At 42.0% G+C, this 27,659-nt stretch overlaps 1 long non-coding RNA gene across 1 annotated transcript in view; it reads left to right on the forward strand.

Moving 5' to 3' along the window:
• The window catches only part of LOC149447920 (uncharacterized), a 126,715-nt gene that overhangs the window by 49,449 nt on the left and 49,607 nt on the right, over positions 1-27,659 (forward strand). Inside the window, exon 2 of the long non-coding RNA XR_016305809.1 lies at positions 26,412-26,487. This is a non-coding gene — a long non-coding RNA (uncharacterized LOC149447920). The remainder of the gene's footprint in view (positions 1-26,411; positions 26,488-27,659) is intronic.

The raw sequence follows: 27,659 nt of genomic DNA on the forward strand, positions 1-27,659 counted from the left end.
ATCCAGCTCTGTACTCACTCTGGCCGGTTCTTCCCAAGTCCTTGGGACCCCAGTGCCGCTATGCTGCACTGTGTGAATAGTCCTGCAGCCTCCTGGGACCTGTGACATGTTCCAGAAGGTTGCAGGGAGGGAAGGAGGGAGGTGAACTTCTGGTAGAATTGCCTAGGCAATTTCAGTGAAAGTGGGGAGCAGGTACCTTTTGTGAACTTGATAACGCCTCCCGCCCCCCCCCCCCCAAAAAAAAATTATGTTCCAAAAGCAGAAGAGGAGGGTGAGGAGGAAGAGGGGACCTTCTGTTTTTCAGTGAAGTTCTGCTTTAAACCTAGGTTCCCACTTCTTCAGATTTTGCAGCCCACATTTGCGCAGGGACGGCAGCCCATTCATTGGAATAGACTGCTGTGTCTGCAGTTCCCTTAGAAAAAAGGCGTATGCCTGTTTTTAAAAATATGGATTTCCCTGCGGTTCTTGTACACGTGCTGTGGGCTGAGATGCGTGTGAATACCATTAAGAATGAATGGCAGCCCCGTGCATCTCTGCAGAGCAGTGCGATTAGGCTGCAGGTGATTGCGGGTGCTGATGAGGTGCAATTTCTGCACCCGCAACCACCCCCTTGCATGTGGGTATGTGTGAACCTAGGCTAAAGCATCATGCACACTTTTTAAAGTGTTACTAAACCCACAACAGTAAAATCAGTCTGTATATTCAGTAAAGCATGCTTGTTATACTCACTGTGGAACCTAAGGGGTTAATCCTCTGCATTGTGTAAAAAGTCTGTTTGATCCTGTCTTCTCTGCTCCTCGTCTTGTTCAAATGTCCACGTGTTCTCTCCTGATATGACAGACTGACCCGTAGCCATTCTGCACATGCTCACTTTAGTGTGTATTGCTAATAAGGTTTTTTTTTTCTCTTGGGAGAGTGCATGTAATCAGCACAGGGCCAATCAGCACTGTCCAGACAGAGGTCAGGGGTTTTGCATCCTCCTAGAGCAGAAAGAAAGAAGCTTTAACCAGTGCTCTGCTGGACACTGATAGAAGTCACAAGACTGCTGTATGAGAAAAGGTATTTAGCAGTTTATATTTACTAAAATAATTGCATTTCCATGTTCTGTGTACCGTGGGAGACCAGATGTAGTGAATGCAGGGTCCTGGGTTTAGTAACACTTTAAGCTAAAAAAAAAGAGAAAAACGTTGGATAAAAACCGCTATTAGCATTTTTTAGTAGCGTTCATAAGTATTTGGGAGTATCGGTATTTTATTAGCGTGTTTTTACAGTACATGTAGAAGGAATAAAAAAAAGCTGTTAAAAGCGTTTAGCATTTTTATTTTGCTGGAAAAACACTCCAAAAAACTCTACAAAAACAATTTTTTTTCTGCCCCTAGACACTGAAGCTCAAGAAATGCTAATATTCTAAAGTAGTGTGCATGGACACATAGGAGGACACTATTCAGCTTCTAAGAGCAGAAAACATGCTAATAGCTTCTAGGGGCTTAAAAAAACACAGTGTGCATGGAGCCTAAATGTCCTCATAGACCACAGGGCTACAGAGAACAGGCCTCTTACACATGAACTCAGCTAGTTGTTAAACCCTCCTGGCAGCAAGAAAACGTTAAACGCAGCAGAAATGCGTGTAAATGCGGTGCCGCGTTTAGTGCTTGGATGTTTATTCGTTTGATTGGCCAGAGTATTTTCCATTGTTATGGCTAAATGCCCAAGTGCTAAATGCGGTTAGAGTAACATTACTCTCCTGAACGCGATTATTCTGCATTCAGAAGAGGAACGTTTAACTGCCCCTAAACTCTGGTAAATGCCTATGTGTACATGGACACATAGATTTTTATTGAGTTGAGTTCAGGGGCTTTGGCAAAATAATGCCAAAAGCTCCTAAACTCAGTTTAGGAGCAGCAGTGACATGAGGCCTTAGGCAGAGCAGAGTCAGCGCATGCTGAAGCGCACAGTGCAAAGAAGAAGTTGTCAACTGTTTGCAGTCTGGCAATCCGATGGGCATGTCTGGGTTTGGCGGTTGTCAGGAGAACGGTACTTGCCTGACTGCATTGTGCCAAGTGTAAAGTTTGGTGGAGGGGGGATTATGCTGTGAGGTTGTTTTTCAGGGGTTGGGCTTGGCCCCTTAGTTCCAATGAAGGGAACTCTTAAGGCGTCAACATAGCAAGACATTTTGGACAATTTCATTCACCCAACTTTGTGGGAACAGTTTGGGGAGGCCCCTTCCTGTTCCAGCATGACTGCGCACCAGTGCACAAAGCAAGGTCCATAAAGACATGGATGAGCGAGTTTGGGGTGGAGGAACTTGACTGACTTGCACCTCAACCCGATAGAACACCTTTGGGATGAATTAGAGCGGAGAATGCGAGCCAGGCCTTCTCGTCCGACATCAGTGCCTGACCTCACAAATGTGCTTCTAGAAGAATGGTCAAACATTCCCATAGACACACTCCTAAACCTTGTGGACAGCCTTCCCAGAAAAGTTGAAGCTGTTATAGCTGCAAAGGCTGGGCCAACTCAATATTGAACCCTACAGAGTAAGACTGGGATGCCATTAAAGTTCATGTGTGTGTAAAGGCAGGCAGCCCAATACTTTTGGCAATATAGTGTACATACAAAGGGGAATTTTAAATTGTTAAAGTGCAAATTCAGCCCAAATTTTCTGAATTTGTTTTTGAAAAGTGGGGAAAGATTTGCTATTTTTTCCATGGTAGAGACTCTCTAGTAACAGGATTGTTAAAGAGCAGGGAGCATCTGCTGTACAATATCACTGCTCCCTGACCTACCAGCCACATGTTGTTCTTTCGCTGCTCCCTGATTGCGCAGCATATCTGCCAGTGATGGAGAGATGTTGTAGGTGCAGGTGAGTGTGCTCTTCAGTGATGGTGTTATTACTAAGTTACTCTCAGCAACGTAATCACAAATGTGACACGGCTCTAGTGTTTTTATTGTGGTGTCCCCATTTCTCCTCTCTTCTTTATTGTGGTCACCAGGACAGGAAGTCAGGGAAATGTCCCCAACAGTAATAAGGCTTGGTTGGAGTGAGGCTATAATATACATTGAGAACATTTACTGTATTTTTCATAGTGCATCTGTGGTCAAAACTTCTTAAAATCATATATTCATTTCCACATTGAATGTCAATTATTTCTAGCATGCTCATTAATCTGAACAAATTTGAAGTTGAAAACATATTTTTTGAAGATCCCCAAACATTCTCTTGTGAATTGCTTGTGTTGCACATTTCACAGAACCTGCCTTCTGAACTACAGAGGCGCTGAGAGGAGGAGTTTCAGGAGGTGAAGTCAGTACTGGAATCACTGCTTGCGGGCAGCAAGGTACCATGGGGTGTGTAGTTCTTAGAAATGGAAAGTAAACCGCAAAGGAGAAGCTGCAAAGCATGCAGGGAATCCAGGAAAATGTGGAAAGAGATGGCCAGCACACAGGCAGAACTCTTGAAATAAAAGGAGGAAACTTTTCTTGTAAGCTTTGATTGGATTGTCAGATATTTTCTTTATACTGCTATTACAATGCTAAAGCAAAGTGTTGTGTCCAAAGATTCCAGGAGAGAATGTCTGTCTTTTTTGACAGTCCTTCTTAGCATGTAATGGATGTCAAAGACAAGGGCCTTGCTATTAAAATGTTGAAAGTGTATGCTGTAACTATAGATCTTTTGAGCTGATCACATGTAATAAGCTTTGAAAGAACTGTAGGTACACATTAGAGCTCCCATGCAGATTGATGATATTAGAAGTCTGTACTGATCTTTTTCTCAGGATGCATGCTTTGCATATGACACATGTGAGTGCTTTAAATTTTCTTTTTAAGAATTCTCTACACCTGCACTTCATTCGTGTCTGGAAGCAATCATCAATGGAAATAGGAAGACTATCAGCAGGAATCTAGTGTCATTAAAGTATTTATGATCTTCCTTTCCCCCCTGCTCAATGTGAGTATTAAAGTTGTCAATCATATGTCAGGGGGAAAAAAAGTAAACTTTCCCCAGAGAAGGGAGCCTGGGTCAGCACAGCTGTAACTGATGTTCCTGTGTACACATCATCTATACAAAAGAGACAAATCACAGTTTCTTGTTCCACGACTCTGTCTTTTAAAATATATCTAAACCCAAGAACAAAAATCTAGTCTATTGCAGTTTACCAGATCTTCGTAGTAGCTACATTAGATTACTTCTAGAACATTTTAATTGTGTACAAAAAATACCTGTTAAACCTGCCAGAAACCCAGTGTTCTTGTGACTTCCTGTGTACTAAACTGAAATCTAACTATGTTATTAGCTTTCCTTGCTATCTTCTATGAACTACAAAACAACACACCCTGTATAATGGTGAGGCAGAGAGGTGGTGTTTGTAGTCCAGATCAAGAGCAGCCTAGGGTGACAATGCTGCTTCTTCCTAGATACAGTATGATGAGTGATGGTTGTCAGCCTTGGATGGGAATTGTTTTACTGGCTGGATCACCAAGTGAAAATAAAGGAACAGAAGCCTGGAAAACAGAACTAACACATCTAAGGACTGGTAATCTGCAGTGCGATATATTATATTTTTGTTTTTAGGAATGACATACTTTAACCCTATGTCATGTGTCGGCAGTAGTGAGGGGGATTTAGCACCCCTGGTATGTTCTCCCCATCCCCAAGTGAGGTGTATTCTGTCATTTTCTCTCCCAGGGGACCAAGTTTACTCAGTTCAATTGAGGATCATGCAGCAGAGGGTGACAATACAGCATCTAAAACGAAGTCCTAGTTCACACTAAAACATGGTGTGGGAAACCCACGATCCGTGTTTGGTTCCTGAATCAAGTTCAAAATGCACTGCCCTTGCATTCTGCAGTGGGTGTCAGTGCAATGTTAATGACACTCTAAACGCAGTTTACAAACGCAGTGCTTTTGCTTGCACTGGATTGCATGGTACAAAACTATCATGCAATTCATTTGCAGTACCTTTCCAAAAGTAGTGCATGCATTACTTTGGTGCGATGTGGTGCAATCGGAGCCTATTGAAAATGAATGGGTGCAAATCCTACTGCGCTGAATGGCATGTGAATTACACAGGAATGTGTTGAGCATTCCTGTGCAATTCATGGTGTGAACCTAAGCAAGGAAAATTCATAATGTCAGATTCACTGCTTTATAATTATACCCCTTTTTTTGGGAGGGGAAGTTCCGTTCTATCTTAACTATAGAAATGTTTTTGTTTAGCCCAGAATTGCACACCATATATTGAATGTAAAACGAAGTGGCTTGAATTCAAGCTCCCACCTTCCTTTACTGTGTGTTTATAGTAATGGCAGCCTGCACGTTACCACAAGCTTTCCATAATTTTTTTTCCTTCATTAGACTTCAGAATATAATTGGCATATGTTATCTCTGTGAAGGTTCTGTGCTTTTGTGACAGGTGAGGGATTATCCTATTAGAAGTAATTGCTTGCAGGCTCGACAGGAAGTTTCTGTATAGACAGACTATCACTTTGTACAGAACTCCAGTATCAGCTGGGTCTTGCAAGGTTTTATTTGGCTTTAGCATTTTGTTTCCAGCCTAAAGCTAAAGTTTAGTTTGTATTTTTGAGGGTATATAGCACCAGATATATTCACCTGTTCAGAAAAAAATTAAAAGCTGAACTTCGTACACCCTCCACACTACACCCATCACCCCCCCAGTCCCCACTGTACTTACCTCCTGGGGTGCTGAGCTGTCAGTGCTCATGCAGCTGGTGCAGTGGTTCTAGGAATTGAAATCTTCACTCTTCTGTGTTCAGTGCTTCTGTCCACTGACCAATCAGAATCACACAGAATCAAGTCTCTGCATTGGTTGCATGGCACTGACAGCTCAGCATCTCCAGCGGTAAGCACAACGGGGGGGGGATGTGCTGTGTTCATCTTTTTGTTTTTTCTGAAAAGGTGAGCTAACATTTTAAGTGTTACCTTCATTTAAATTCAGGCAGTTTCTTCTACTAAGAATCTTTCATTCGGTGCCTTTCATAGCAGCTGGATACTGTCTTGAACATCTGTAAGTCTCTGTGAAGGTTAACAGCAGCCACTGCTACTGTGGAAAGTTGCACCACTCTCTTGCCCTTTTCGCTTTCTCTGCTATTCACAGATCATATGATACTACTCTTACTCCATTCTGTGAATGAAAGAGGAGCTGTTAGGCGATAGGAAGTCCCCTACCCTTTCACAGAGCTTGATGCATTTTGGGAGAACAGTAATACAAGTAAAACGAGGGGCTTACTTGCGGGAGAAAAAGGGGGCTGGTGAGTGGCAAAACCTTTTTTCAGTAGCGGAGGCTGCTGTATATTTTTACAGCTTTAGAAGGCATCTGCTCATGACAATATTCAGTGGCTCTGAAGCACCAAAAGGAAGATTTCTACTGGAAGCAGCTGCTTGCAAGTAATGGGGTAGACACCACTACACATAATTCGTGTGTTTGTTGTTGTATCCCCAAAAGAAAAAACACTTCAGCTTTAATTTTTCATAATTATAGTTGAAAGTTCATTGTACCACAATAACAAAGCTGCTGCTTACCCACTTGCTTCCCTTCCTTCAAACATGACCTTTTTCCACTTATTTTATTGCACAAATGCTGTTTATTTGCTGACTTTAATTAGCCGTTATGAAAAAATTCTTAGATGTCAAATTTGCAAGGCAAGACATTTAAGAGTATGTCAGATATGTCAGAACGAGAAGTGTTCTGCAAGGAAGAGTGGGTAAAAATTACCTAAAGTGAAGACCGACTGTTGGTACATTACAAATTGTGTGTCACAGTGTGCTGTGTTGCTAAAAAAAAAGGGGGGGGGAGGGTTGTGCCTTTTCCTTTTTTTTTTTCTTGGGGTGCATAGGCTGCCCATTTATAATGCTTTAATGCCATGCACACTAAAGAGCATCTAAATACTCCTGTCTAAACAAGTACCAAATCCAGTTACTATGCGATGCACAAGCCTCATAATGTAAGCAGAAAAGATCATTTACCTTCCTTGACTGCAGAAAATTTTTATTTCTCCTTCATATGTTCCCCCTTCCAGACACTGCAGCTCACAGTGGGAGGGTTTCAGCACCAGAGGCAGTGCTGTCAATTTAAAAAGCAGTGGACAGGGCTATGTGTGGCCAGAGGCTGATTGACAAGCTACAGGTTTGTGAATCAGCAGTGACGATACTGCTGGCAATCCCCACCCTTCCCATCTCATTGTAGTGTAAGCAGACACAGCCTGCATGGGAATGGCAACTCTGCTCTGAATTCTGGAGCAGTGCAGCATTGTTGGTACCCTAAACACTGAAGGCTGCTTTAGGTGGAATTCATTGGCAAGATCAAAAATTGTGTTTGAGAATTTGCAGAGATGTTCACACCTTAAATTGCTGGTGTGTGATGGGAGAAATTTGTGCCAATATGCCCCTCCTGGCTTATTGCATTGTTTACTTTTTTTTGTGGGATTAGAAATTTATGAGCGCAGTATTTTGTTCAGTGCGCACACTAGCCTCATAAGGAAGAAGGCTTTTTACCTTGTCTTGTGCTGGGACTGCACTGGGCAGGTCCCAATGTATATAGTGTGAATGAGCCTTTAGAGAGCTGCACTAATCGTTAAACTGATTGTAAACCTTGATATTTTATTTTTTTAAATAACCAACATGTTATACTTGCTTGCTTTGTGCAATGGTTTTGCGCTGATCTCCTTCTCTGGCCCCCCGCTGGCTGTCCTGGCTCCTCCTCTTGGTGTGGGTAGGAAGCCGCTTTTTATTGTGGCACACCTGTGTGCTCACTTGGCCTCACCCCTCAATTCTGCCTCACTGAGTGTGATTGACAGCAGCGGGAGCCAATAGTTCACTCTGCTATGTCTGAGCCAATGAGGAGGAAGAGAGCATAGTGAGTATCTGCTCGTTGGATCGAGATTGGGCTCAGGTAAGTATAAAGGGGGGGGGGGGGTAAGAATCTTCTTCCTTTACAACCACTTTAAGTTCTGCTACACCTAATTTTTTTCATGGATTGCCATAGATTTACTTCACTTCACATTGGACTGCAATGGTTGTACAATGTAAACCAGCCTCTAAATAAAAATATTTTTGGCCGGCCATATACTTTGAGTATGCTTCTAACTTAGAAAAGCGAAAATATTAGTGAAATGCTCCCTCAACAGATGAAAAGCTATTCCCATTACACTAAAGAACACAGAGTATAGACACCAGGTCACATAAGAAGCCTCATAAAGCTTTGTTTAGAAGCATTATTCTGCAAATCGGCTTTTATCATATAGTATGCAGCTTACAGCTTCCCAATCTGAAATGCCTGGAGACATTTAGCATCATTACAGGCTGCTGCTCAGGTAGCAATGTGTCAGGGATAATATAAAAAGAGGGATTAGAGAAGGACCAGTATGATGACTATGAGCTCTTCTGTGTTACAAAGGCTTCCTGTGAAGAATGCCTCTAAGTGCTGCTTAGAAAGTACATTGTCCTGGTAGTTCATTGAAAGGAAACTGTACTTTCACAGTTATTCAGCACGCGGACGTATTTCCGCCTGTAGATGAAATAACGAGTCTAAAAAATGTCCTCTCATTCTTACTATCAAGCATGGCTCGACTGAAACATTATACGTTTTGTATTTAATGTTTTTCAAGATGTGTAATTAATTCTTTGAATAGCTGAGACAAGAGTCATGCACACCTTTTCCGTGTGTAATTGTCCTACGTCACAAGCAAACAAAGGCTTTCATCTCCAAAAGTGAATCATCGTTCTATAGATTAAGGCACACGTGAAGCTCGGCAAACAAGACTCTTCATAGTTTTTACTAACAGAGCTGTTAAGATCTTTAAACCATTTTCTATCAAACTTTGTAACAGAGAAAACTACAAACATGCCAATTAGCTGACATTCTAATCTAGACACCCCAAAAAATTGTGTGAATGTACTCTACTTTAGGATCATTGGTCACTGGGAGCCTTCATCTTTGCTCACCATGTCATGCTAAAGAGGACTGGCAAAAACACATTCATTTAAAGGAGTTCTCTGGTTACAACATGCACTTTCATTTTTTAACACCAGCATTGTAACCGCATTACAAAAGTAAGTTCACAAACTCCAAAATCATTTAGATTTTTAAGAGCAGAACATGGAAGTGAATGTATGATTTAAAAATTTGACCATAAATATGCTTGAAGATACATTCATGCCTTTAATGGGTCTTAATAGGCTGCTGGTTGATATCATCTTTTGGACATCTGTTGTGACCATGCCTTGTTCTTTATAACATTTTTCATGGGGGGATAATTTATGAAAAATGGACAGTGCAAAATCTGATGCAGCTCTGCATAGAAACCAATCTGATTCCAGGTTTTATTGTCAAAGCTTTTCTAAAATCAGTAAGTATAACAAGCATGCTTTACTGCATATACACACTGTGGAACCTAAGGGGTTAATCCTCTGCATTGTATAAAAATGTGTCCCCCTCTTATCTCCTGATAAGACGTGTGGAGTCACTCTGCACATGCTCAGTTTGATGTGTATTGAGAGGTTTTCAGAGGTGATCAGTGTCACATTCATGCCCACAGGGAGAGGTGCGGTTCTTCATTTTACCCCAAACTTCTACATTTTGGTATTGCTCTTAAACTCATATGCCATCACCTGAGGGGGGGGGAGGTGTAGTATGGTGTATACAAGAGCCAGGCACAGGCTCTCACTGTATTAAGAAGTCTTCTGTATCCCCTCATTCCACCCCCTCCCTCAGGAATGCGTTCAGTGTAGCTGATTAAACAATCCTCTTGCCAAATAAGGTAGTGAAGATACCAGTTGATTTTGTGTAGAAAAAGAAGCTGTTATGTTTTGTGTGTAGTCAGAGAAGTGAGGACCGTCTGCGATATAACCTCTATCGGACAGAAAGCAAAGGAGAATCTCACTGCAACAACGAAACCGAGTGCGAGACCAGAAATCCCTTTTTAGCTCATCAGACTTGAAACTGCTTAACCCCAGGCATTTATTTGGCAAGTACTTATTTACTATAGAAGATGAAACATATATATATATATATATATATATATATATATATATATATATATATATAGAGGTTTCATCTTCTTTCTGTAAATATTTTTACTGCACCCTTTTAACCTTTTGGTAATCTTACTTTCTAAAAGTGTTGAACTGTTTCTATAGCTCCTGAATGTGACTTACGAATCCCTGCCGCTGAAGAGCGCTACTATGAGTATTTAACCCTCTGTATAACCGTTCTGTAGAGATAGCGGGATACTGACAGTTAACCAATCATCCTAGTGTATTGCTGAGTTTCCTCTTTCTCTGTATAAAAAGGAGGTGGTGGCAGGGTGAAGGGTTAATTGTGTAATTAACCTGACCCAGTAACAAACACTCCCAGGCTGCAGGTACATCGATTGCGGTCCAATTAGCTAGAAAATCGTTGTGCAGGGTGCAGCTGGGCGTGGTATTGTTACACACGTGACATCGCAGTTTTAGATTGGCTAGTCCTTTGGTCACGAGTTTGGTGAGAAGGTCTGATGCCGCGCCCGTCACAATCAGCACTGCCCCGACAGAGGTCAGGGGTTCTGCATCCTCAACACAAAATGAAAACTCCTCTTACAAGCTTTAACCAGTGCTCTGCTGGACACTGATAGAAGTCACAAGACTGCTCTAACTGCTGATGAGAAAAGGTATTTAGCAGTTTATATTTACTAAAATAATTGCATTTCCATGTTCTGTGTACTGTGGGGGACCAGATATAGTGAATGCAGGGTCCTGGGTTTAGTAACACTTTAACTGAACAAGCTGAAGTTAGAAGTTGATTGACTACCATGCACAGCTGCACCAGATTTTGCACTCTTCAGTTTTAATAAATCAACCCCACAGTGTCCCTTTAATTGCAGCACAGTAAGGCTAGGTTCACATCTGTGCGGGTGGTGACGCTGCAGATCCACACTAAAATCTGTGCAGCCGCACCACCCGCACAGAGAAATGCGGACCCGCGGGCACGCCGCCCGCACTGGAAAACGCAACTGTACTGGGAACCGAGGTTCCCCTGTGGGCTGCATTGTCAGAAGAAGTGCAGGGACTTCTTCTCTGCGTGTCACGGGGCATGGGAGTCCATTCAAATGAATGGGCTCTCTTGCCCTCGCAAAACATGGCCCGCACGGGCGCACTTATGTGAACCGGGGCTAAGTCAGGAAACCCACAATCCTCCACTATATGTTCGTTTTTCTAGGCTTTTACTTGTAATCTAAATCAGTAAAGTTATTTACCCCACAGGGTACGATTGATGGTGGTGTAAAACTTCTGATATGGGTTGGACGCCTTGTATTGGCACATTCGTTCTGGAGAGATTGACAAAGTAACGACGTACTTCATGGCATATAAAGTGCTACAGGTTGCATCTGCCTGGCTTGCCTCATACTTGTTGTGGCTGATTATGTTTCCTGCCAGCTGGGCATGAGGTTTTGCCATGAATTACTTCTTCGTGAGTGATGTCACTCTGGTTGGATAGGAAGTGCATTGTTTCATTGGGTAGATTACTAGGAAGTGGAGGCAAGGTTACAAGTTCAGCTTAAATTGTTAAATGGTAACCATATGAAAGCACTGCACATTTTACTTTTTTTTCAGGACTTATTATTGACTCATGGGTAAATTGTTAGAAATTGCCATGACCCAAGCAATTTGTGTTCCATGGGAATGATGTGAAGAGGCATGAGTTAATGTGCTAGAGAAAAGTTTATATTCACCAAGCCTGCAGGATTTGTGAATATGCCCGTGTTTTCTTTTTTTAAATGCTAGTGCCCTATATGCTTATGCTGGTGCTGTACAAACATAGCTCACCTGAATCGATAACACCCACAGTCTTGTTTCTCAGGATTTTTTGGGAGGTCATAGATCCAGGACACAAAACTCTGATCCTGGGAACGGAGTGAGACTGGGTTAGGCTAAAAACTGGGAAGTCTAGTTAAATTGCAGATATGCAAACCTGATCACTAAATCTCATATACTCTCTTTAACATCTGAATGTAATTTGTCATTTCTAGTGTTTTTAAATTTGCAGCTTTCAAAATTATCTAGTATTTTTAGTTCTTGTTCAGGTGTTTCCTTTTATGGGGTGACAACATGCTGCCCCTGTCTCCCAGTTGCTTTTCTGCATTGTCACCACTTCACATGTGCTTCTAGTATAGACCAGTGTTTCTTAACCTTTTTCAGTTAAGGCACCCTTTCAAATTCTGCACAATTTTGATGCACCCATTACAAAATGTAAAAAACTAAAATGAATAGTTTTACAGAACACAGCAAGATCTGCACATGTAGGACACCCAACATTAGAGGTAATTTATTCTTCCAAAGCAAATATACATTTGTACACTGGTACTGACTAGTATTCTGTTGTTTCTCTTCTCCCTCAGTCTCTTTCTTACTCAAGTGTGACCCCAGTGCTTATGGAGAGGAGCAGGGAAGGGGAAAGCAAGGATGCTGTGCAGATCAACAATGTCCTTATCAAATGTTGACATCATTGGTTGTTCTGTCTCCAGCGCCTTGAAAGCTTAAATGGTGCACAATGAAAACCTTTGGTTTTGTGTAACTAAAAGGCAGGCTTGATTCACCTGCTGACTTGTATACAATTTTTGAACAATTTTTAGGCATTTTGTCAAGGCACCCCTGAAGAAACCTGAACGCACCCATGGCATTCTGATTGAAAAAGTCTGGTATAGAAGATAAGAGGCTATACCGGTGCAAATTGTGCAGGCATGCTCTATTATTGCCACTATCAGGAGCATGACCCTGAGCAGTGACAGATGGTACAGACCAGAAGTAGGAATGAAAACAAAAAAAGGAACGTAATTAGAAAGTATCAACTGCAGGGGGAACAGGGTAGGTACTGGTGGCTAGGCCTTTTTTCTCCTCCTGCACAACTTCCACAGTTAAGTTCCTCTTTAAGGCAGCAAAATAATTTTGAGTAGGCTGCCAATGCACCGCATCCCTTGTGATAGCAATACAATTAATTAAAAAAAATTAGAGATCTTGTACAAAAAAAAATACGCAAGTCCTGCACGCACATGTAAATGGTGATCGCAGGTATCGTCACGAACGTCAGAGCAAGAGCAATATTTCTAGCACCAGACCTCCTGTGTAACTCTAAACTAGTAGCCTGTAAAGGTGTTTGATGTATTGCCTATGAAGATTTTTAAGTACTGTAGATTGTCGCCATTCCACAGGCACACGCAATTATAAAGTGTGACATGTTGGGTATATTTACTCATGGTAACCTGATGTTTTATATTTTAGCACAAATTGGGTATTACAGTATATTGTATTTGGAAATCACTTTAATGAATTTTAATGCACACAAATAAATTGCATTTAAAAAACCGTTGCGCAAATACTGTATGACATAAAAAAATTGCAACACCCATCATTTTATTCTCTAGGGCCTCAGCTAAAAAATAAATATAACGTTTGGGAGTTCCAAGTAATTTTCTCACAAAAAAATGTAGATTTTTGCATGTATGTGAAAAGTATCAAAATTGGCAAGGTAGGCAAGTAGTTAAAAAGGAATTCTCCCCCACTATGTTTTTTTTCCTCTCCCTTGCTTACCTGATGCGCCACAGTTGAGCTACTCACTGACACAGAGATCCAGTGTCTCCCTGCTGAGATTCTCCTCTCTGCAACCACTGCTGGGTCCTGCTTTGCCATGCTCCTTTGTGATGTGATCAGGAGCCTGCACTGGCTCTTTCAGGTTCTGGTGCAGCCTACCAATGGCGTGCTGCTAGGCCCACTTTCCCCCCCACCATTACGGAATGGGGTGACGTGCGGAGCTCACGGTGCCTCTTGGGATGTGAATGTCATATATCCCAGGAGGTGCTGGGGGCATTGACCTCATTTGCCTAGTTGAATGATAGAGGATGGGCGGGGGGAAGGTGGGCTGAAACTTCGTTTAAAAAACCCAGTAAAAACAAAAAAAAAAAAAGGTGCAGCGGAGGGTGGAGGCTATTTAGAGCAGTCACATTAAATAAATGGGTGAAGCTCCACTTAAGTCTTTGGTTAGAGGAATAAGCTGTAATACTTATTCATTGGTCTAGCTCACTTCCTCCAGGCTGTGCTTCCGGTCCCTTCATGTCTTGCTATGCTCAGCAGTTGCGCTCTGATGATGTTACATACAATGCAGAACATATAGTCCTGCATTGTAATCAAGGACAGTGAGGGCCTGCTGACAACCTGGAGTATCAGAGAGAAGAGGTGAGAACTGGAGCCTGCCAGAGCAAGGTATATGGCAAATAGCACAGTGGCTAAATGGTTAGAACTTCCGCCTGGCAGTACTCAGGTCGTTGGTTCGAATCCCAGCCACGGCACCTCCTGCCTGGAGCTTACATATTCTCCCTGTGCCTGCGTGGGTTTCCTCCAGGTACTCTGGTTTCCTTCCACACTCCAAAGACATGCTGGTAGGTTAATTGGATCCTGTATAAATTGGCCCTAGTATGTGTATGTATGAATGTGAGTTAGGGACCTTAGATTGTACGCCCCTTGAGGGTTAGGGACTGATGTGAATAAACAATATATATGTAAAGCGCTGCGTAAATTGACGGCGCTATATAAGTATCTGTAATAAATAAATATTACATTTAACTCCTATACCTGGTAATCTTTTTTTTTTTTTTTTCTTAATGAAGAAATCTTTTCTAAACATTAATGTGTAGAATTTCTTGGAAAACTATCAAAATGAGTCGTGATTCAGGATCTAAAACCGCACTTCACGTGAGTGATGACATCAGCACTCTCTATTAATGAGTCATACAGGGCATTACTTCCTGCCAAACAACACTTTGCTTTTGCTTCATCACCTATGTACCATTGGCAAGCTAGTTTCCCTTTTGGTGAAACAAACATTATACGGATATTCTGTCAGATGTTTTCATCTTGTGATCTGCTCCTTACCTCCGCAGCTTAAAATATTTTCATTGCATTATGAGCGATCAGCGGCCAGTAAAAGTAAAACTGCAATAACCAACATGAAAATAAAGAGAACACATTTTTGAACACTGCAAACATATGGTAAAGATTTCAGAGGAAAATAGGGAATAAAATGAGGGTTATTTATATGTTGATGAGAAGTCGCTTTTAATGTAAATTAAATGAAGATTCTGCAAGAGAAGAGCACTCGTAATTGCTAGTGACTAATTGTAGAGGCACGGAGCCAAATGCTGCTGGCGTAGAGACTCTTTAATGGATTTGTTCGAAGGTAGTGGCTTTGGAGTCTAGGGTTAAAGTATGCGCAGTTGTCCTGCTTTGTTGAAGTAATTTGCCCATATGACCTGCATTCAGTTTAATGATGCCGAGTGGACAAATGTCCCATGAAAACTCAAGCTCCAGCCTTGGAAGTAAAACCTTTAAACACGCCGTACAGTAAACTAAACAAATTCTGAATTTGCTCCAAGTCGTCTCCACAATGGATCTTTTAATTGGGTTTCAGGGCTAATTAGCGAAAGAGGTTTTATCTCTCCCAAAGCCTTCGAGCTTGCATTAGCTAGCAAGAGCTGAAGACATTAATTAATCATTAATCAGAGCAAGGCAAATAATTCAACTTTTCAGAGTTTCAGTGAAACTAGTTCCAAGGTCAATATATTACGGGAATATTGCGGACTGTAATAATGGATTGTCAAGCTAAATGACATTATTAACCCTTGTTCAGTTGAGTGGAGATGTCATTGTATCGCAGGATAACTGTACTGTAAAAACAATGGTTACTGTTGGAAATTAGAACAATTGTTCATATAAAGTGGACCTGTCATTATAATTACATATGAACCTGTAGGGAACATGGCAGCATTACCAAAAGTTTTTTTGAGAAAAGTTGCTCTATCTCATAGTAAAGCAGCGTTTTGACCATAATTGGTTCTTTCTCAAGCCCCGGAGCATGGGCTTGACAAAGGACCAGTGCTACTCCAAAATGTTACTTTATTGTGAGCTGTAGTCTTTATTTTTTATCCTTTGCTAATACTTCTCCAAAGGAGGAGATATTTTAAACAATGAAGTTGTGAACTCACATGGTGTATGTTAAGTCAGACATACAGTGGATATAAAAAGTCCACACACCCCTGTTAAAATGTCAAGTTTCTGTGATGTAAAAATTGAGACAAAGATAAATCATTTCAGAACTTTTTCCACCTTTTAATGTGACCTATAAACTGTACAACTCAATTGAAAAACAAACAAATCTTTAGGGGGGGGGGGGAAGTAAACCTAAAAAACCTAAAATAATGTGGTTGCATAAAAGTGCACATCCTTTTATAACTGGGGATGTAGCTGTGTTCAGAATTAAGCAATCACATTCAAAATCATGTTAAGTAGGAGTCAGTACACACCTGCCATCATTTAAAGTGCCTCTGATTAACTCCAAATAAAATCCAGCTGTTCTAGTAGGTCTTTCCTGACATTTTCTTAGTCGCATCATACAGCAAAAGCCATGGTCCACAGAGTGCTTCTAAAGCTTTAGAGGGATCTCCTTGTTAAAAGGTATCAGTCAGGAGAAGGGTACAAAAGAATTTCTAAGGTATTAGATATACCATGGAATACAGTGAAGACAGTCATCATCGAGTGGAGAAAATATGGCACAACAGTGACATTACCAAGAACTGGACGTCCCTCCAAAATTACTGAAAAGACAAGAAGAAAACTGTTCTGTGAGTCTGCCAAGAGGCCTGCAGCAACATTAAAGGAGCTGCAGGAATATCTGGCAAGTACTGGCTGTGTGGTACATGTGACCACAATCTCCCGTATTCTTCATATGTCTGGGCTATGGGGTAGAGTGGCAAGATAGGAGCCTTTTCTTACAAAGAAAAAATTTCAAGCCTGGCTAAATTTTGCAAAAACACACCTGAAGTCTCCCAATAGTATGTGGATAAATGTGTTATGGTCTGATGAAACCAAGGTTGAACTTTTTGGCCATAATTCCACAAGATCTGTTTGGCACAAAAACAACACTGTACATCACCAAAAGAACACCATACCCACAGTGAAGCATGGTGGTGGCAGCTTTGGGGCTGTTTTTCTTCAGCTGGAACTGGGGCCTTAGTCAAGGTAGAGGGAATTATGAACAGTTCCAAATACCAGTCAATATTGGCACACAACCTTCAGATTTCTGCCCGGAAAGCTGAACATTAAGAGGAACTTCATCTTTCAGCATGACAGCAACCCAAAGCATACATCCAAATCAACAAAGGAATGGCTTCACTAGAAGATTAAAATTTTGGAATGGCCCAGACCTGAATCCAATTGGAAATCCATGGGGTAATCTGAAGAGGGCTGTGCACAGGAGATGCCCTCGCAATATGACAGATTTGGAGTGTTTTGGAAGAGTGGGCAAATATTGCCAAGTCAAGATGTGCCATGCTGATTAGACTCATACCCAAAAAGACTGAGTGCTGTAATCAAATCAAAAGGTGCTTCAACAAAGTATTAGTTTAAGGGTGTGCACACTTATGCAACCATATTATTTTAGTTTTGTATTTTTACTTCCCTTCACCCAAAAGATTTCAGATTGTTGTTCAACTGAGTTGTACAGTTTATAGGTTACATTAAAGGTGGAAAAAGTTCTGAAATGATTTATCTTTGTCTCATTTTTTTACATCACAGACACCTGACATTTTAAGAGGGGTGTGTAGACTTTTTATATCCACTGTAAATGGATTGAATCTGGTTCAGAAGGGACTGGTCGAGATTCGATCCATCCATGGGCAGGCTGGTTGTATTGAAGTTGATATATCTTTTGACTTCAGTACCACAGCCTGTGGATTTTTTTTCCCATACAATCACTGTTAACGACTATAGCCACCAGCAGTGATCATTGTGTTCTGCTCACAGGGAAGACTGCGGAAGGGATTTCCCCATCAACACAGTGATGTTGACCGATTGCATGATCTATGGGCTGCAATACTCTTCATTGTATGAAAGATTTTCCATATAATCTGCTGTCAAGATTGTAATGATTATGCAAGGCAAGTAATGTACAAGGGGCCTATTTGATTATTTTGAGTAAAAGGACCTCTTGCCTACTATTAATGGAAAAAGTAAAAAAAAAATACTAATGTTCCTGAGTTCTTGTTGTGACTTAGACCGTAGGCAGCAATGTGGATGTTTCATGTAATTAGAGCCTACAGAAAATCTGTTATTTTCAATCAGGCAGATACTGTCTGACCAACTTGCATTTGGGTAAGAGTATTGCCAAGGTATAATCAGTGTGCTGTACTATTAAGGGGGAAGCGTGGCCTGTATACATGATAATCAAAAATGTCTGCCTTCATGTACATATGGAATCACAAAACTATACTGGTTTCTGTAGATGGAAATAAGGTTTCTGCTACATTATTAAGTATTTGAATCACAGTAGACTGAGACACATATACACAGATGCACACAGTTATTTTCCTTTACAGCATACTCATCCTGTGCCAAAACATCCAGATCCCACAAACCATAAAATACAATAATTCAATAATACAGCTGTCACATCGCCACTTCCTTCTGCATAGAATCTACAGGCTAAAGAACATGTTTGACTTTCTGAGACTTACTAGAATTTCCCCTTACATACTCTGGTTCTACCTGTCATTTGGAGATGATCTTGGTGAGCTCTTTGTTACCTCTGATGTGAATGAAGATCGGAAGGGGTTTTAAAATTTGGGCCAGTGTGTACATACGTGTCAAACTCAGAATGCAGCAAGCATAAAAGAATGGCCTACATTGGAGATCATTTTTTTTTTCTGTGCCACTCCCCCCATTTAACTGACAGTTCCTATCCTCCGATGCCCACAACCTCTTATGTTTGTTGACATTCTGCATTGCAAGTTCTCTCTGACCGAAAAGGCACAGTAGAGCCCCTTGGAGGACTATGGGGCTCATCTACTTCCATCTCCCAGCCAGGAGCCCTATAGCAAATAAAGCAGTACTATGGGGAAGAGTACTGATGTGGTGCAATACATCATTGGGTGGGTATGATCAAATTGCACAATGGGAGGGTTTTAAAGGTGCATTGTTAAACAAAACCAGTAGCACGTAACACAGAGTTCCGGAAGGGTTCAGGAGTGCGTAACAGAGAGCAGGGATAAAACAATATTGCCTAAATATACAAGAGGCATGTGTATTTTAACTTGAAAGTTGTTGTCCTTTTGTATTTTTTTTTTACAGATTTGCTCTTTAATCCAGTGTGATAGTTTACCTCTGTGCAGGAGGTTTTTGTAATAAAGACCAGTCACTGCTGCTCTCTCTCCTTGTGCAGGGTGACTGGTCTTGTATCTGCCCCCTCCTGTAGTTTTCTGCAGGCAACCTGATATGGGTGGACCTCTTTGGCCCCTCCCACAGCTTTGCTCTGTGTACAGGCTATTTGTAGCACAGTGGTACTGTCACCGCTACTTTTGCAAGGTAATCTCTGGGTTTGTAAAGGCATTTGGTGAACACAGTGGCTAAATGGTTAGCACTTCTACCTGACAGTACTAGGGTTGTTGGTTTGAATCCCAACCACAGCATCACCTGCCTGGAGTTTGCATGTTCTCCCTATGCCTGCATGGGTTTCCTCCCGGTACTCCGGTTCCCTCCCACATTCCAAAGACATGCTGGTAGATTAATTGGTACCTGTTAAAATTATTGGTTCTTGTATGTATGAATGTGAGTTATGGACCTTAGATTTTATGCTCCTCGAGGGTTAGGGACTGATGTGACTGTAATTTAATATGTGTGTGTAATTCAACAAAACAATGGCTGCAACAGCGCAGAATACGCCTTCTGGAGTGGCCCAGTCAGAGTCCTGACCTCAACCCGATTGAAATGCTGTGGCATGACCTTAAGAGAGCGATTCACACCAGACATCCCAAGAATATTGCTACACTGAAACAGTTTTGTGAAGAGGAGTGGTCCAAAATTACTCCAGATCGTTGTGCAGGTCTGATCTGCAACTACAGGAAACGTTTGGTTGAGGTTATTGCTGCCAAAGGAGGGTCAACCAGTTATTACGTCCAAAGGTTCACATACTTTTTCCTCCCGGCACTGTGAATGTTTACATGTTATGTGCAATTAAACCATGGCAACATCTAATGTTTGTGTAGTATTATGTTCAGCAGACTGTGTTCTTCTATTGTTGTGACTTAGATGACATTCAGAGCACATTTTATGCCCAATTCATGCAAAACTCCATGTAATCCCAAGGGGTTCACATACTTTTTCTTGCAACTGTATATATATATAACACACCTGTAAAGTGCTGCGTAAAACTGACAGCGCTATAGAAGTACCTATAGTAATATTAATAATAATTTTTTGGGAATATTGATAAATATGTTTAAATTAATGAATTCTAAAGATTTGAAGTTTGTTCTACAAAGCAACTGATACCCAGTTTTATTTCTGCTGACGCCCAATAGAAAGAGCCAGCTCTGAGCTACCTAGACATTTTAAGGTCTCTTATGCCATCTATACCAGTGATGGCGAACCTATGGCACGCAGAGCCATCTCAGTGGGCACGCCAGGAAGAAGAGGAAGAACGCGCTCTCCTGCGCACCCCTGGGGACACAGCTGATCACGTGACGTGGTAAAAGGCCAATCACAGCGGTCTTTTACCACGTGATCAGCCGTGTCCAATGACACGCTGATCACTGGGAAATGCAAATACTGGTTCTCGGCTGCACTTTCCTCACGCTGTCAGATCGTGAGGAAAGTACTGCCGAAAACCGGCAGTTGTCAGAGCAAGGAACGGCACCAATCATCAGGGTCACTGATCATCAGTGCCCTGATGATCGGTGCCCAGCAGTGCCACACACTAGTTCCGCCCACCTGTGCCCAGCAGTGCGCCCACCTGTGCCCAGCAATGCACCCACCTGTGCCGCCCTCCTGTGCCCAGAAGTGCCACCTACCTGTGCCCAGTAGTGCCACCCACCTGTGCCAACTCACCTGTGCCCACCAGTGCCACCCACCTGTGCCCATCAGTGCAGCCCAGCAGTGCTGCCAGTCAGTGCCACCAGTCAGTGCCCAGTGGTTGTGCCAGTCAGTGCCCAGCAGTGCCGCCAGTCAGTGCCCAGCAGTGATGTCAGTCAGTGCCACCTATCAGTGCTGTCTATCAGTACCCATTATCAGTGTCGCCTATCAGTGCCACCTATCTGTGACACCTCATTAGTGCTGCCCATCAGTGCCACCCATCAATGATGCACAGCTGTGCCGCCGGTCAGTGCCGTCTGTCAGTGCCTCCAGTTGGTGCTATCAGTCAGTGCCGCTTATCAGTGCCCATCATTTCCTGCATATCAGTGCATCATCAGTGCCTCCACATCAATGCTCACCAGTGCCTCCTCATCAATGCTCACCAGTGCCGCCTCATCAATGCCCATCAGTGCTGCCTATCAGTGCAGCCTCACCAACGCACATCAAAGAAGAAATATTACCTGTTTGCTACATTTTAGAATAGAAGCAAAGGAAGCCTTTTATGTTTTTAATGTTTTGCTCTTTTTTCATTTATAGTGCAAAAAATAAAACACCCAGTGGTGATTAAATACCACCAAAAAAGCTCTATTTGTGTGAAAAATGATAAAAATTGCATATGGTTACAGTGTTGCATGACCCCACAATTGTCATTGTTAAGTGCAACAGCACTGAAAGCTGAAAATTGTCCTGGGCAGGAAGGGGGTAGAAGTGCCTGGTAGGCAAGTGTCTAATTCCAGTGTTGGCACTTTGAAATAAAAAAGTTGGTTTTGTGTTGCAGTTTGGGCACTCGGGCTCAAAAAGGTTCGCCATCACTGATCTGTACTGTGACCTCAAGGTACATGATTTACACATCCAGACTCTCAAATGCAGTTTAGAAGCAAAAAGAAAAAAAAATTCATATGTAAACTAGCTTGTAGTCTGGCCATAGATGTGAAAGTGTCTTGCTAAGGAACTCTGCCCAGTATTGGGAGTTGAGTACAAACTGTGTGGTTGCGGTTCAGTTAGAGCCAGGATATTTGATTGTGCCCGCTGGCACTCATATCAGACCCGATTCCTTTCCAACACATTGGCCTTTCTAATAGATGCCAGAGGTGGATGCCAGTCCAGTCTGCCCTGTGTTAAGGCTAGTCATAAGTTACACAATTATTTCCCACTCTTGACACATGTATTTTAAAGGAGATCTCCGCTGAACAGTTTTGAATGGAGGAACTGCCTTGATGTGGAGATCTGTTTAAATATTGCCTGCAGAGTGCTTTGAATGAAAATTCTACATTGATTTAAATGGAAGCTTGAGAGCCGTGTCAACATTATTGCAGTTTTCTGTCTGTGTAACTGAATCTCTGGCGTGACTTTCTCAATATGATATACTGTAAATTGGAATGCCAGCCAAATAGTTAAATACATGGATGAAATGCAGTAGTATAAGCTGTTGGACCTGCCAAAATGTCTGTAATTCGGTTCAGTAGCTCTTGTGATACATTCCTGTCATTGTGCATATTCAGCAGTTTACTTTTGACATCTGCCTGTTGGTTGGAGTGTGTAAGTGCGTTGTCACGTCCCTATACATTCCTCCTCCTGAAAGCTGTACAAACACCTTCCTATTAAGCTGGCACCATCATTTCCTATGGGCTGGCAGTGTACCTTTTAAAGTGAAATTAAACTTTTAATAGAAACCTTTGCCAGCAGGTAGGGACTTTTGGAAGAAGAGACTTTTTACAAGTCTTAAAAACTCCTACCAATTTTTTTATAATTGTTCACCAACTGCGGCATATGTGTGGGACAGTGTACAATCAGTGCCCATGGGATGGAGCTGGGCGCCAACATATTGTTGCTTCAGTGCGCATGCATGGGCATTAATCATTAGACTGCCAGATCGGTGAAGCAGGAAGACGCTAGAACTTGAAGAAGAGCAGGTCTTGGAAGTAATGGATTGGAGATGGGGACCTCTGTAACTGGCATCACTAGAGGAGAGCACACCCAGATGTAAATGTACCATAATGTGCAGGTATGCTGTTCATGCTTGTACCTTATCACAAAAGCTGGCTGTTCCCCAACCGATTTAATTTTGCCTTTTTTGCACCAGAAAGCATGCATGTACTGCAAAGTTTCATTTTGTTTTGGGGGGGTAATAAAGAGAGAAGTTAGAACCTCTGTCATGTTTTTATTGCTGACCCCATTTTATACTGTGCCTGTTAGAGAGGCACCCTCTCTATTTGTCCTGGTAACTGTTCTGAAAGTGAAAGATAATCCCAAATTTTAGGCTGTCCTCAAAACAGGAATAGAGGGAAAATCTTCCAATGTGGACACTAGTTCTAGTGACAACCGCTGATTCCTTAACTTTTGAGGGGTTTCCTTCCTCTTCCTGTTTTGACTATAGGACAGGAGGTGAAGGGTAGTCTCCCCAGTGAGGCAAAATGGTAAAATAAATAAACAAAAACCCTGATGGGGGTTTATAATCCTCCCTTACTCTGTCCAAAATGGGGAAAAATAATTGCCTTCAGTATGACCTTAATTATTTGTAATACTGTGCACGGCAACACAATAACATTTGCTGTGCTGCCTAGGTGCACTGGGGTGCCAGTCAACTCTCCACACTTGCATACTGCATACAACACCCTATTTTAGTTGTTTCAGAATTTCCATTTTTGTACTATGCAATCTGAATGCACCAGAAGGATAAAATGAAAATCTTTCCAGAATCCGGAACTTTGCAGAACAGATAAATGTAACATTGTAAAAGTGAAACTGTTGTCTTCTAATGTGTACAATGTGTTCTCTGAACTGTGAAAGTCAGTGTGTGAGCTTTGCTGCTATTCTGCACTGAGCAGTTATTGGAAGATGGGGAATGCTGAACTTTCACCTGTATATCCATTGTGTGACCATTGTGTTCTGATTACATCTATAATAAAATCTCAATGCTTCCTTGAAAATTAGTATTAAATTGATTCTAAACATTCGTTTTTTTTTTTTAAATAAAGTTGTTTGCCTGCTTTGAGCAATGGTATTGCATAGAGCGGCCCCTAACCGCCTCTTCTGGGGTCCCCCTTTGGTGGCTCCTTCTCCCTTCTGAGTGCCCCCATAGCAAGCCACTTGCTTTGGGGGCGTGCGTGCTCAATCCTGACCCAGGTTTTCTGCATCTATTGACACACACAGCATGGCTTGGCCCTTCCCCCCACTCCTTCATCGAAGGATTTGATTGACAGCAGCAGGAGCCAATTGGTCTTTCTGCTGCCCAGGACCTTTGAGGAGGGAGAGGAGAGTGCTGCTGCTCTCGGGCATAGCTCTGGATTGCGATCGAACTCAGGTATTTAAGGGGGAGATGACATGGAAGGTTTTTTCAGAACCAAGTCAGAACCACACCAATATGACCACTGTAATTGTGGAAAATAGGGTGCGACTTGGCATGCGATTTTCAAGTCACATGGCATGCAAATCGCATGCCAAGTTGCACCCAGTGCGACCGGGTCTAAAAGTGATTTTTGTTTTTCCCCTAGCTCACTGATATTTGATTACCACTTGCCAGATATGCTGTAATCACTACAGGCAAGTTTACAGCACATTACCGTTGACTTGAATGGAAGGTTTTGATGGGCTTCAACTCCTCCCAGAGCTTAATTTTTGTTGCACAGCGATGCAAAGACTACATGTTTCTCTTTCGTTCATAGATGGACACAGCTTCTTCTAAATCTTGACCACCGTAGGGTTATACTGCCACTTAAAGGAGTGAGGCACTAGGCAGAAAAGAACTCAGCACCCCCTATGGGCAGTCCTTAGTTGGTATAAAGCCCCTCTCTGCTATAGGAAATTCATTTTTTTCTGCCTCAGGAGTAAGAACCTGGTTCCCTGTGGTTCCATAACTTTTTTTTTTTTTTCCTGCGGGGATCTTCAGTAAACAGCTGAGCTGGGCGACAGGCAGGATAGTCTAGATCCTTGTATTCACCCCAGCGAGCGTGTGCAGACCTTTAGCTAATCGCTCGGTCAGCTGCGACATGCCCCATCCTGGACCAGGGCAGCCAGTGAGTTAAACATCTTGCGAAGACACATTTGACCTTGTGCCGGAGTCTGTGTTATCCCTGGCCAATAGCCCCCTCACTTCGGTGGTGAGGTGCATCTGTCTCGAAAGTGTTACCCACAACCTTTGTGGCCTTTTTAAGTAGATACCTCTTCCACTGGTGCATGTGGGGCGCTGGTACTCCCCAGGGTGGTTGGTCCCTTCGGGGCTCTCCTCCTCCTCTCCACTTGCCAGAAAGAAGCCCTTACTGTGCCAATGCCATAAAAAAGCCTGTTTACTATATACACAACGACAACTTGACATTCCTCACCAGGCTTTTTTGTGGCATTGGCACAGTAAAGGCTTCTTTCTGGCAACTTGACTATGAAGCTCATTTTTGTTCAGGTTGTATTGTGCTTCTTAAAAAAAAAAAAAAGTATTTTTCCAGAGCAGCCTGTATTTCTCCTGAGGTTACCTGTGGGTTTTTCTTTGTATCCTGAACAATTCTTCTGGCAGTTGCCTCTGCAATATTTTTTGGTCTACCTGACCTTTGCTTGGTATCAAGAGATCCTCAAACTTTCCACTTCTTAATAAGTGATTTGAACAGTACTGACTGGCAGATTCAAGGCTTTAGATATCTTTTTATTTCCTTTTCCATCTTTATAAAATTCCGTTATCTTGTTAAGCAGGTCTTTTGACAGTTCTTTTCCACTCTCCATGGCTCAGTATCTAGCTGGCTCAGTGCATCCACGTGAGAGCTATTAAACTCATTGATTATTTATACACAGACACTAATTGCAATTTAAAAAGCCACATATGTGGGAAATTAACATTTAATTGCCATTTTAACCTTTGTCACCTTGTGTGTTTGTACCAAGGCCAAACACTACAAGGTATGCAAACTTTTGATCAGGGCTATTTCGGTGATTTCTGTTATCATGATTTAAAAAGGAGCCAAACTGTAACTGATTTATAAATGGCTTCATATGATCACTATCCTTAAATAAGACAGTTTTTTTGGCATGATTAGTCATATTTTCAATATAAATGACATTTCACAATTTCAGCCAGGGTATGCAAACTTTTCAGCACAACTGTATATTCCAACAGAAGCTGATTTTGAGAGGTCAGGTAATGTTTTTCCAGTCTTTGCTCCTGTTTTGGAGACTCACTATGGGCATGTTCCTCAAAGAATTGGAACCAGTCATGTCCTTTTTGTTACTGTTGTCCATCGTCTTCAAAGATGACTTTTTTCCATGCCATTGTTGTAACCACTGATAAGTAGTTCAGTGCTCACTACAAGTCAGCCCTTTATATTGTCACTGTTTGGTTTCTCAAACTAAGTATTTCAGTGGGGTATTGTGCCTAGCCGTGTCATTGCTCTGTATTATGAACTGAACTGAATTGAATGAAATGAATTACGATGCCCATTTTCTCATGGTTTATACTATTTTTTTTTTCTCCTTTTCATAGGTTTCTTGCTAACTGGATATAAAGAATATTACAGTAATATAAGCATACTTGTCAAAGTCTCAGGAAAAGTGGAAAGGTAAATGTTATTACCTCTTTTTCTTAGCAATGCAAGAAAAAAACAATCTTGATGTTAAAATAGTACTATGACCTTCCTTTTCAAAGAAACATGTGCTGCAGCATCTGCACTTAGTGTTCTCTTAGTCAAATACCTGTTGAGCCTCTCAGGGAAGTCCATCTTATGGTGCTTCCTGTGATGGTGTGGCAGCAATGCTGCACTGCTCCTGAATTTAGAGCAGAGTTGTCACTCTCATGTAGGTTATCCCTGCTTTATGTTGTAATTAAAATGGGGGGGGCATGGCTATCAGCATTATCACTGCTGATTAACAAACCTGTAGTTTGTCAATCAGCACCTGACCACTGTGAGCCACAGTGTTTGGGAGAGGGAGCGTGAGAAATACAAATGATGGAGGATTTGGCTTAGTCAGAGGAGGTACAGGAAGTAGTAACTGGGTTTGGTAGTTGTTTAGATTGTCACATAGAAGCCTTTAGTTGCACTTTAAAGCTGAGCTCCATGGAAAGTAAAACTTCTCCCTTGCAGTGGGGCTGCCTCTCATACCTGATCCTCCACTCCACCAACTTCTTCTTTCCTATGCTTTGATGGTTGGATACCCTTTGAAGTCATCCAGACTGATGCAGGGACCGTAGCCCTGCATTGGATGAGAGGAAGATGAGGAACAGTCTACTGCTGGAGCATTTTTATTTTCCTGTAATTGGGCTTTAATTCTAGCACGGCTATTGCTTTTCAGGCATTCAGACTGATGCAGGGCCCATAGCTCTGCATTGGGTGAGAGGAAGCTGAGGAACAGTCTACTGCTGGAGCATTTTTATCTTCCTGGAATTGGGCTTTAATTCTAGCACAGCTATTGCTTTTCAGGCTTCAAGGTTAGGTGGATGAGAGTGTGCTGTCTATCTGCCAATGTTTATGTTTAATTACATGGTCAATTTGCTGCCGAGTTGCTGCTGTTTATGTAAACTGGACATGCTTAATGCTATCTTGGAGGATGGCAGATCACTAGATAAAAGAAACCGTTAATAGTATGAAGCAGATGGCTGTAAGTGGAAGAGGTTCAAGGGGCAGATCTTCAAAATTTTGGACTGTCCCATCAATATTGTCAGATAAGCAGCACACTCCTGAGAATTGTGATTTTAGAAGTATGCCAGACTGGGTTAAATAATAAGTTCTCCTTT

Source organism: Staurois parvus, unplaced genomic scaffold (genome assembly GCF_062004578.1).
Source record: "Staurois parvus isolate SC_StPar_1 unplaced genomic scaffold, SC_StPar_1.0 ptg000664l, whole genome shotgun sequence".
Lineage (NCBI taxonomy): Eukaryota > Metazoa > Chordata > Amphibia > Anura > Ranidae > Staurois > Staurois parvus.